Raw genomic sequence first — 12635 nt, 5'->3', positions numbered from 1 at the left:
GGGAGGGGGAGGAGGAGGAGAAGAAGGAGGAGGAGGAGGAGGAGGAGGAGAACTCTAGTGTATGAATAAGGAGGGGGAAGAAGAAGAAGAAGAAGAAGGAGGAGGAGGAGGAGGAGGAGGAGGAGGAGGAGGAGGAGGAGGAGGAGGAGGAGGAGGAGGAGGAGGAGGAGGAGGAGGAAGAGGAAGAGGAAGAAGAAGAAGAAGAAGAAGAAGAAGAAGAAGAAGAAGAAGAAGAAGAAGAAGAAGAACTCTAGTGTATGAATAAGGAGGGGCAGCTGGATGGAGAAGTGAAAGAACAAAGCCAAGTTTCTTTCCTTCAGGCAATCATATCCCTAACTCATTTGGAGAAGAAGAGGGGAAAAGAGAGGGAAGGAGGGAAAGGGGAAGGGAGGAGCGTGGGGAGGAAGGGAGAGAGAGATAGAGAGAAGAAAAGGAAGAGGAGGGTGGGAGGAGAAGGGGAGGCCCAGGAGGAGGAGGAGAACTGAAGGTTGCTTCCAGTTCTAGACCTTGGTTAACTGTTTACAAAATACTGAGACAAATGAGGAAGGCCGGGACAAGGAAGCACCTGGAAAAGAATATTCTAGTTGTGTGTGACCTCTTCCAGGTTCTTCTCCTGGGCATCCTTATCGTCCCCCCCCCCCCCTCGTCCGCAGGTGTGCAGCAAGTAAGGCTGACCAAGCTTCTGCACTCCCCCTCCCCGCCCCCACAAGGAGACCCCAAGTTCTCCCCACCCCCACCCCGCTTTTCCCCTCAAGCAAACGAACTGAGAAGCCCGAGTCCCAGAAACTGTTCCACTAGTTTTCTTAAAGTAGGTCCCTAAAAGTACCTGAGAAGCAGAGACTCCCCCCACCCCCTCAAATAAACCCCCCCAAACCTCCCTCACTACCATCCCCAGAGCCCCTCAAGTTCACGGCCCGAACGGGGAACCCCAGAAAAAGTTCAGCCACTGTGCCGCGCGCCCACCTGGCTTTCCCGCCCTCCGGGCACCCGGCTCTGGGGCAAGGGGAGGGAGGGGAGGACAAGGAGCCCCCCCAAAAAATAGAGCCAAGCGTGCCGGGGACCACGGAGGACCCAGTGCCCAGAACAGGGGAGCCTGAGTCAAACCAGGGGCGTCGCCTCACCGGAGCGGCCCGACCGCGGTGCAGCTGAGGCGCCTCAACTCCGCGAGCGCCCGGCCGTCAGTCTTCAGGCCCCGCCCCATCCAACACGAACAAGTTCCTACAGCCCCAAGGCCCCGCCCCTACCACGCCCACTCTCGCTGGGTTCCACTCAAGCCCCGCCCAGTACAGCCTCAGATCCCGCCCCTACCACGCCCACTCTCGCCGAGCCCATCCACATCCACGCCCGCCACCGCTCCGGGCCCCGCCTCTACCCCGCCCACCATCGTCCATACCACGCCCATTCTCGCCCGGACCAAGCCTAAACCCCGCCCACCACGCCCACGGCCTCGCTCAGGCCACACCTCCTCTCCCGCCGGCCCAGCTGCAGCCAGTTTCCCGCCCGCCGGCTGCTTGCTCACCTGTCACCTGCTCCGGAGCTCTGTGGTGGCTGAGGCGGCGTTGGCGGGAATCAGCCGGCTGGGCCTGAAGCCTGCTGGTGCCGGGTCCTTTCTGGGTCTGGAGAGTTCGTGTGGTGCTGTGGCCTCAGACTAGATCAAGTGACCTGAACTTTTGACCTCAGCGACTGAGAACCCCCCAAAAACTTGGGGGTTTCCTTCAAGACTCCACCTCCCTAGGTGAGCGAGGAAAGCCGACCTTGGAAGCGTCAAGAATAGGTAAATTTATATTAAGAAGCAAATACATACCAAAAAATTTAAAAAATACCCAAGGTTACATTTAAAACCAGCTTTCCAGACTGTATGTGCACGGGTGAGCCAGGAAAACTCTAAGAATCGCAAACTTGAGGGGCTTCCAAACTCGGAGGGACTCCTTTGGGTTCCAAGAAATAACTGGTCTGGAAAACAGGTGGGAGAGATTATAACCCCTCCTTGTTCACTGATTCCTGGCTTTCTCAGAATACAAGCCAGGTTTAGTTCTCCCCTGAGCGCCTTTCCCACTGCCTTGATACTAGAACATTCTTTTTCTTCCCTGGGGGGAGGGGGGTGGGGGTGAGTGGCTTCTTAGTTCCTGGTTTGGGTTTATCTGGAGCCTCAGGGTCCCTCTCAGGTCACGTGCACATTGCTGATTGTCTGCAAACTGCCTCCTTTCCTGTGTCCTACAGAGCACCTGTTACAGTTTATTGCAATTATATGGCCTCTTCTGCTGGACAGCAAGCTCTGCTAAAGGCAGGCTGTGAAGCTCACAGTAGACACCCCTAAAACATGGCTAAGGATGAGTATCTTAGCAGTCAACTGTGAAGGAACCCCAGTTCCCAGCTCTCCAAAGAAGTTCCCTTGCCAATCCTGACTTTCTAAGTCTGAAGGGTCTTCTATCCAAGTTGATATCCTTAGCCTGCTTCGCACATTCTCTAGCATGAAGGTCTTAAACATATTCAACCTTCCTGTGTCAGGCTAGATCAGGGCTGACTTAACCTTAGATTCAGTGCCTAGGATCCATGGTGGTTTTAGAAGCCACAAAAAGTGGGGAGGACACTCTACCACTTGAGCCACACCTTGGCTTTCTGGTGGTTGATTGGAGATAAGTCTCATGCTTTTTTTGGGTGGGGGGCCTGGAAATGCTTCTAAACATGATCCTCAGATCTCAGCCTCTTGAGTATCTAGGTTCGCAAGTATGAGCCATCAGTACCTGGTGGATCTTTTATAAATTTGACATTGTAAATCACGTTTGTTATTGCTTATGAGGGAAGGACAACACCGACCCCCAAGCCAAAAAAAAAGTGCCTAATGCTCTGGTGTATAAATTTGTCTCAGATTCCTGTCTGTATAATGGAAAAGGCAGATTAGAGAGAACAGGATTCCTTTGGGTCTAACATTAATGAATTCTACTACAAAACTGCCAGCTCCTGGTTAGTCAGTAAGTAGCAAATGACAAGAATGACTTACCCACCTCTTCCTTGTTTATTCCACTCATGCATTACTGTTTCTGTTTATGGACTCAGAGAGGTTGCTATGCCTGGTTTATGGGGTGAAGTGTCCCTCTAGGGCTCCTTCCTGAAAGTCTCACCCCATGAATAAGTGTTGACTCTTACATTGGTTTGTACAATGTTCCTGGCTTCTGACACAGGAGATTCTGTATGGTTAGGATAATGGTAAAGCCCTCTTATTCCTCTTTTATTCCCCTGTTTTCAAAATCACATATAAAATATTATCACTTAAAAAGCTCTGTATACTCTACAAAGTACAAACCACATGATATGCAAGTACTTGTTACCCATATAGATGAAATTTTGTATTTTCCCCAAATTCTATAAGAAGAGCTCACTTGGCTGTATTTTTAACATACATGTATGTTCTAAGACTTAATGCATTAAAATGAATATGCAGAAAGAATAGAAAAAATATAAACCATACAAATCTAAAATAGCCATAATTGTCCAAATATTGTAATGCTTTTTTGTCTCGTTCTTGAAAACCTCTTATTTTTACATGATTATAATTTTATACAAGGATAGTTTACATTCTTTATAATATTGAAAGAAGTTTACTTTGTGTCCATTACCATCCCTTTTTTGTTGTTGTTGGTTGTATGTCTTGAACTCAGGGTCTGGGTGTTATCCCTGAGCTTCTTTGTGGTCTAAGCTAGTGCTCTACTTCCAGATTTTGAGTGGTTAATTGGAGATAAGAGTCTCACAGGGACTTTTCTGCCCTGGCTGGCTTCAAACTGCAATCCTCAAATCTCAGCCTCCTGAGTTGTTTAGGATTACAAGCATGAGCCACCAAGGCTTGCCTACCATTGTTTTCATAAGGGCATTATAGATCATTAGAAACAGTGTTTCCTAATGTACCTACTTTCCATTTGTTGGCCATGGGTATTTAATTTGTAGCTAAAATATTATTCTATGTTGAGTATTTTGTTAAGACAGGTTTCCAGAAATAAATTGCTAAATCAAAATGCTGATGCATGTTTCAGGTTGATAGCTAAGTGTTAGAATAACTGCTTCCAGCAATAACTGAAAGAGTCAGTTTCTCTTAGTGCTGGGGGTTTCCGTGCTTGCTAACTTGTTGGACAATTAACTCCTTGATAACAATAGCTGTTTCTGTTTGTTCATGACACTGTCTCCTTACTCAATGATAATTTGTTGTTTTTAAATTGAATTTGAATATGAGAGGCCTCCCTGCTCCCTAATGTAGTAAACCATTTATACTATCTTCTGGGCTCCCGAATGCTTTAAATATGTATCAACTAGAATAAATTTTAAAACAAACAAACAAGGTCTCACTCTGTAGCCAAAGATGTCCTCAAATTCATCCTCCTGAGGGCTGGGATTACAAGTATGTGTCACAATATTGTGCTCTCTGGAATACTTTTGTGTTCTCTATAAAGTTCCTTGAATTACAGAAATATCTCCTCCTTTTCCTCTGCTACATCAGTAGAAAGAACCAGACCATGATATCTTGATGTCTTACTTTATAATCTGTTCATCTCTAGGCTTTAGGGTTCAGCAGTTTGAACAAAAGGACAAATATTTGCAGCTGAAATGTGTTTCTCTACTGATAAGATGTTAACCAGTGTGAGCTCTTTTCTTTAAGCTCTGAAAGTTTATTGCCAGATACAATAAATATCCCTAGGGAGTATGTGGTAAATTAACTTCAGAAATATTAAAATTCATAAAATGGCTAGAAATAATTCTTAAAGGAAATGAAGTTGTCTAATCTGTATACTAATAAAATTTAAAGATTATGATATATATTTAATTTATATATAAATTATATATACACATATACATATTACAATATTAGTTGATATATATACACACATTACAACACACAAACATACATCACTAACACAATGTTTTGAAGAAAGTATTCTTTTATTTTTTTACTTATTTTTATATGTTTTTATTGTAAAAATACTGTACAGAGGGGTTACAGTTACATGAGTAAGGTAATAAGTACATTTCCTATCGAGCATTGTTATCTCCTCCTTTGTTTTTTCCCTACCATCCCTTCCCTCCCCATCTCCCCAACTCCTCCCTCCCCCCTCAAGTTATAAAGTTCATTCTCAATGTAGTGTCTTGTACATCACATTGTTACAATGGGTCAACCTCTATCCTTATTTCAGCATTTTGTTATTTCCCTTCCCCTCCCCAAATTACAAAAAAATGTATGTACAAGACACAGGGCACCAACATCAAATACAGCACTTGCACACTCTTTTTTTTTTTTTTGTCGGTCGTGGGGCTTGAACTCTGGGCCTGAGCGCTGTCCCTCAGCTCTTCAGCTTAAGGCAGGCACTCTACCACTTGAGCTACAGTGCCACTTCCGTTTTTCTGGTGGTTTATTGGAGATAAGAGTTTCACAGACTTTGCAGCCCCGGCTGGCTTTGAACCTCGATCCTCAGATCTCAGCCTCCTGAGTATCTAGGATTACAGCCATGAGCCACCTGCACCTGGCTTTGCACAAAGAAAGTTTTGGCTTTACCAAGGAGAGGAGTATATTTTTCTTTTTTTGGGGGGGAGGGGTCCGGTCGTCGAGCCTGAACTCTGGGCCTGGGCGCTGTCTCTCAGCTCTTCAGCTCAAGGCTAGCGCTCTCCCACTTGAGTCACAGCGCCACTTCCGGCTTTTTTCTTTTTGCTTATGTGGTACTGAGGAATCGAACCCAGGGCCTCATGCTTGCAAGGCAAGCGCTCTACCACTGAGCCACCTTCCCAGCTCCAGAAGTATATTTTTCATTATTCAAGCCATTGACTTAATATTTTTATTTAAAAAAGGATTTGAGTATAAAACATTTGAGTATAAAAATGGAAGTTGCATAAACCAAATGTGTGTGTATGTGTGTGTTCATGTTCTTAACTGGCAGTGGAACTGAAAATCCTTGGGCTGACTTTTAAAGAAGTTATAAGCCTGTGTAACTTAGAGTTTACAAAATGATGGCAGATTCTTGATTATAGCAGAGTCATTGAACAACCCTATGATCTAATATTTTGGGTGAAAAGTAACATTTAGACAGGTTATTTTTCTAGTACCTGACTACAAGGTCAAATATATTTCTTCATGTGTTGGGAGTGCCTCATGTAAAAGAAAAATCAGAACAGATAAGTCAGCATATTTTTTAAATGGCAAATTTCTAGGTCTTCACAGAAGTAGGCATTGGTTAATTTGAAATTATTATCACAACAGTGAGCGATGCATGCTCTAAAGACTTCCTGTACAGACAGAATGACAGCTGGAGCAATAGAAGGGTGAAATGAACCACAGACTGATTGGATTTGGCAGTTTCTGTGAATTCTTTTCAGCTGTCTCTATAAGTGCAGCAATGTAATCATCAGCAACTGGAAGTTTTTCAGAAGAAAAATGGTCCCATAGATTTAAGTACAGTCTGATATGAAGAGAAATTAACACCCAGAACTTATTAATATCCTGGAAAGGAGCAGAGTCAGTCCATAATTAATACGGTAGTACTATCATCCTGCAAAAATCAATTCAAGAACTAGGACTGAACTCTAGTTTATAACAGCAAGGAGACCTTACATGTGGACAGCACTTCTTCAGATTCTCATGTATTATTTCAACTGGTCAGATGAGGGTAGAGGAAGCACACATATCCAAGAAAGGGTGTGATAGAGAAAACATTTGCTTTTGACTCAGTGTAGGTATTTTAAAAGCAAATTTTGTGTGATGGCATCATTTAGAGATTTACCCTAGTTGACATCCTAGGATGTTGGTTATTCATGTTAAATCATGTCAGCTTCTCATTTCAGAACTAGTATAAATCACCGCCCATCTGTCTACTGTCACGACTGACCCATCCTGTGATTTTTCAGTCATCTCCGGTTCCACACCTTGTTTGACTCTAAGTTTTTGCTCCTGCCCTTCTCCTTCCTATATTTGAAGGGAGAAGCAACTCACCCCAAGTCAGACAGCATGATACCAAAGTTATAAGCTTTCAACACGAGCTGTTTGATTTCAAAGTTCTTGTGCTTTTCTTTATGTAGTGCGTTGCCTTTTCTTGAAGTGGGGAATCTTAGTCCAGAGAGCTCAAGAAACCCCTGTGTTTGAACCACTCTATTAAGAGCTTTCATTACTTTTTTCCCCTCACTTTATGAGAAGCCACTCTAGTGTAGTGTCTAAGAACTTGCATGCCAAGAGCAAGGAGGTCTGAGTTGTAAGTCTAGCTACTGTCCTTAAAAGGGGCAAGGCATTTAGTGTTTCTAGGCCTCAAGCTTCTTCTTCTACTAAAGTGATACCTATGTGAAAATGGAACCAGGTAAATTGAAGTGATGAGTGGTGTTGTGAGATGGGAGAGAATGATGAAAGGGTTGACATGGATCAAATGCATTGTACTCACAAATTGACATGTGGCAATGAAACTTCTTTGTACACTACTTGAAGATAATAATAAAACAAGTGGTGATGATAAGTGGCGATGATAAGTACCTGTTCTCTGAAGGTTTCAAAAGTTATGTAACACAAAATAAAGGGTTTAGAGTTGGACCTAACGTATATGAAATTCTATGTGTTCCTGTAGTTTCTCTTGTAAAAAGAAGGAATTTGGCTCATGCCTGTAATCCTAGCTATTTAGGAGACTGAGACCTGAAGCTTGAGATTCAAAGCCAGCCCAGGCAGAAAAGTCCATGAGACTCTTATCTCCAATTGCAGACTCTTGTGACTGGGCACAATTACTGGGCTCTTTTATTCAAGGCTAGCACTCTACAACTTCCAGTCACAGCTCTACATCCAGTTTTCTGATGGTTAATTGAAGAGAAGGATCTCATGGACTTTCCTGCCTGGGCTGGCTTTGAATCCCAATCCTCAGATCTAACCCTCCTAAGTAGCTGGGATTACAGACTCCCATCTCTACTCTCCCTTCCTTTTCTTTCTTCCCCGCCACTCTCTCTCCTGCTTTCCCTCCTTCTTTCTCTTTATTATTTGTACTCCATTGCCTTTCATATGTTAGAGCGAGTGTGTTGAAGTTTTTTGTATCTTTGCTAGAAGAGTAAGGCATTTTTAGCTAGTGCACAAATGATCACTGTTCTTATTTTGCCTTTATCTTTCTCCCTTAGAAGGAAATGCTCAAATTCTCTAAACCTTACCAAGAACTTCTTAGTTTTGGACCTTTAAAATTGATTAATCCTATCTTTCTTTTCCATGTTACAGCCCAGTTAAAGGAATACTTAATGTTTAATAATAGTAGCAATCTATTGACCTCTTTCTGCTTTTAGTCAGTAACCATACCCACATGCATCCTGATGTAAGTACAAAACTCAGTTTGAGCCCCAGTAAAAGAGAAATGAAGTCTTTAGAGGATTGATTATGAAAGTATTAAACATGGCAGTGATAAAAGGGTAAAGGCTTTAAGGTAGAAGAGGTTTGTATTTACTTAAAATCACATGCCAAAGAGACAGGCAACAAGAGATTAAAGGTAATGGAGAAGGAAAAAGAAATAAGATACTTCCTTCTTTTTCTGAGACTACATAAAAGAATGGAGGAAAATACACTGAGATGTAAAAATATAGAGGGCAATGGATGAGAAACAGCAACAACAATAAGTAAATCGTTGTTAATTTGTACCTTACCTATTTTCTGGAAGTATTTGTGGTAGGCAAGGAAGAACACAGAAATAGTAAAGTTAATTAACAGAAAAAAATTCAGTACTTAGGAGGAAGAAGCAAATATGATCACCATGAGAGTCAGCATAATTGGAATGACTTAGTATCAAATTAGGCTCTGAAATTCTTGGTGATCAGAGCAAATGGGAAATATGATATAGTTCCAGCTGCCTGTCCTTTTTTTTTCTTTTTTTTCTTTTTTTCTTTTTTCTTTTGGTATGGGGCTTGAACTCAGGGCTTGGGCACTTTTCCTCAGCTCTTCAGCTCAAGGCGAGCGCTCTACCACTTGAGCCACAGCACCACTCCTGGTTTCCTAGTGTATTATTGGAAATAGTCTCACGAACTTTCTTGCCTGGGCTGGCTTTGAACCACCATGATCCTCAGATCTCAGCCTCCTGAGTAGCTAGGATTACAGGTGTGAGCCACCGGCGCCTGGCTAGCTGCCTGTCCTTGCATAACAAATTACTTCAAAACAGGAACTTAGAACACTAAGAATTATGATTCTGTGAGCTTTCTTGTTGTTCCTGCTAATAGGGAGTCTGGCTTTAGGAATATCATGCAATTGTATTCAAACAGTAGGTAAAGCATCTATTATACACATCTCATACCAGAGCTGGGAAAACCTCAACAACCTGACTGAATAACTGGGACTCCCAGTAGCTTCATCTCATGTTTTATTCCAAGATAGTTGTCCCAAAGACATGTGATCCAAAGAGGAGCAAGTAGAATCTCTATAGAGGAAGGATGAGAATGTGGATGATCTCTGCATAACATGTAATACTGGCATCAGTGGCAAATATTATTTTGACATCCTCAACTTGTATGTATGGAATGATGCTTCAAGCATATTTATTGTTAACTGAGACATTAACTTTGTTTCAAAGAAATAACTTCAGTAATGACATTTGTTGTCATGAGCCACATCTCATATGTATGTCATTGAAAGCTCACAGAAATAGAATCTAATATTAGCAAGTTGTATCTATTATGACTAGTATTTCAAACTCTTTTGCCTGTATGGTTTTTAAGAAGGTAAATCTTGGAGAGTATAGGGATCTTTGAACAAATGGCTAATACAATTTTGAGCCAGGAAATGTATAAAATATGCCTGGAATATCCTGTGACTGAATGATAAGCTATTAGAGACAGGGTTCATGTCAAATGGACATCATAGCCAGTTTTAAGGGGGGTTACACTGGCCAAAGATGGGATAATGCTAGTAACTGAAAAAGAATAATAATGATAATGGACTAAGATACTTCAAATATGCTAAAAATCCATTAGTTCCTAATGGTACTTATATACAAGTACCATTAGTCACCTTTGGAAGTCATTATGAAACTCACACTTTTTCTGAAAACTGGTAAGTTAAGTGAAGTAATCAAACCTTTATATCACATTTCTTATACAAATAGTATGCTAGGCTAGCCAATAGTTAATTTGGAAAGACATTTTAAGGTAATTTCAGCAAATAAATATGGAAGCAATGGTAAAATTATAATATCACCATTTAACTCCTAATGAAATAATGGATTTAAGCCATGATCATCAATGACAATTAAAACCATTAAGTGAATTGCTGATGGAGAGCTTTATAGAATGAGTCAGGCTGACAATGACAAACTTGCCTCTTAGACTTTGCATCACAAAGAAGGAAAGAAGTAGATACTATGAGCCCCATAGTAGAACTACATTGCACCCCTGTGAAATAGTCATGCCATAAATCTAAGTGGAGTTTGATCAGAAATAGAAGAGTCAGAAATAGGTGTGAAAATTCCCCAGAAGAGGCAATCGCTAAATTTTAGAGTATGGAAATCCACAAAACTATGGTCTACTTTCTTTAACTAATTGGTGTGAAGGCATGAAAACTGAATATACATAAATAGATTGAGTGAAGTTGGGCACCAGTGGCTCATTCCTGTAATCTTAGCAATTCAGAAGGCTGATATCTGAGGATCATGATTCAAAGCCAGCCAGAGCAAAAGAGTCCATGAGACTCCAATTAACTACAAAAAAGCTGGAAGTCGCCTTGAGCAAAGAAACTGAGGGACAGCACTCAGGCCTTGAGTTCAAGCCCCAGGATCAGCAAAGGAAAAAAAATGTATAAAGACTTCTTATATTCTGAACCAGGAAATATATAAAATATTCCCAGAATATCCTGTGATACTAAAAGACAAGCTATTGGAGACAGAGACCATGTCAAATGGACACACAAGCAGTTTTAAGGAGGATGAGGGGTTGCACTGGCCAGATGGGATAATGCTGAAGAATTTACAGATTGTCAGTTCCATCCTTACAAGCAGAAAAAAGAAAAGTGGAACAAGCTGAAAATCTGTTTCATCTCTTAGAACCACCAGAGAACTGGGATGATGGGACTAGTTTTATCCTCAAATCTGGGGAGACTGGCAGATGCAGAGGCTCCCACCTAAAAGCCATTTATGAGGGATAGAAGCTTGCTGGAGCCACAAACAGAGTGATTTTGGTGAATTCCTGTAGGGTGAGTGTTGACACTTTGGAGTCACAGGCTGCAAGACTTTCTCCATGTTTGAAGATGTGACCATGTTCTCAAGGCAAGATCTGTAGAAAAATCTCAAGTTGACCCTGAGAGAGGGAATAAAAATAACTACTGAATCCATGACAAAGAATCTGTGACAGAGGCCTACCCTCCTTAATTTAAGTAAGGGAAAAATGCTGCACAGGAACCTAATCTGACCTGCTGGGAGAACAGTTATCCAACATTAAGCCCTCCTTTCCCACTTAAAGAAGGGAAAAACACAGCCTAAAAAATAGCTGAAGATCATATCCCAGAGACACTGGTCCCCTAAAAACCTGAAATAGGAGATTATAGAACATTTATACTTCCTATATGCTACCATGATGTTCTTAGCTGTTCACAGCCCCCAAAATCTTAGAATACTATGAAGGACAAGCTTGTCATCATAGTATGTCATATCACATCATATCAAAACAGTAGAATGAGATCTGAGGATCACAGTTTGAAGCCAGCCCAGCCAGGAAAGTCCATGGGACTCTTATGTCCAAAAAACTACTCAGAAAAAGCTGGAAGTAGTGCTGTGGCTCAAGTGGTAGAGCACAAGAAGGCTCATAGAAAGCACCCAGGCCCAGAGTTCAAGCCCAGGAAAACCAAATCTTTTTTTAAAAGAAGTCAGAAGACAAAGTACCTTACCATTAAAGAAACAATTGTAAGAATTACAGTTGAATTCTGTTCAGAAACCATGCAAGCAAAGAAGACAGTAGAGTAAAATATATGTAGTAAGCAAACAAAAATCACTGACATAGAATCCTATATTCTGCCAATATGTACTTCAAAAGTAAAAATACTTTCTCAGAAAAGCAAAAAGGGAAAGAATCCACCAATTGTAGACCAACCATGAAAGAACTGTCAAAAAAGTTCTTTGGAGAAAAGGAAAATAATTCAGGTTGGGACCTGTTTTTATCTATTTAAGAACAGGAGCATCAAAGAGGAAATAAAAACAAATAAAACTTTTAATTTTTAACAGATATAACAACATTCATAGTAATAATCATAACAATATTGGCCAAATAAAACAATAAAGGAAACAAACTATCATGCCATGAAAAGACATGGTAGAACTTTAATGCATGCATATATATGTGTATATGTATGTATGTATATGTGAAGCCTGAACTTAAACTCAGGGCCTAGACACTGTCTCTTAGCTTTTTTGTTCAAGGCTGGTGTTCTACCACTTGAGCCACATCTCTACTTCTGGCTTTAGTGGTCAATTGGCGGTAAGAGTCTCATGGGCTTTCCTCCCTAGACTGGCTTCAAACTGTAATCCTCAGATCTCAGCCTCCTGAGTAGCTAGGATTGCAGATGTGAGCTCCTGGCACCTGGCTTAATACATATTTATAAGTAAAAGAAGCCAGAATGTGTACTCATGCCAAATATATGATATTTTGGAAAGGCTGAAAATACAGAGGGT

At 41.4% G+C, this 12635-nt stretch overlaps 1 protein-coding gene across 2 annotated transcripts in view; it reads right to left on the bottom strand.

The window, feature by feature from the left end:
- Wdr72 (WD repeat domain 72) overlaps window positions 1-1181 on the bottom strand; it is a 181341-nt gene extending 180160 nt beyond the window's left edge. For both annotated transcript variants that reach the window (XM_069995375.1, XM_069995376.1), the window contains exon 1: window positions 1122-1181. The gene's annotated coding sequence lies outside the window, so the exon portion shown is untranslated. The remainder of the gene's footprint in view (window positions 1-1121) is intronic.
- Window positions 1182-12635: the final 11454 nt, after the last annotated feature.

Source organism: Dipodomys merriami, unplaced genomic scaffold (genome assembly GCF_024711535.1).
Source record: "Dipodomys merriami isolate MVZ:Mamm:240054 unplaced genomic scaffold, mDipMer1.0.p SCAF_48, whole genome shotgun sequence".
NCBI classification, from domain to species: Eukaryota; Metazoa; Chordata; class Mammalia; order Rodentia; family Heteromyidae; genus Dipodomys; species Dipodomys merriami.
This window is presented reverse-complemented; position numbering and strand designations above follow the sequence as displayed.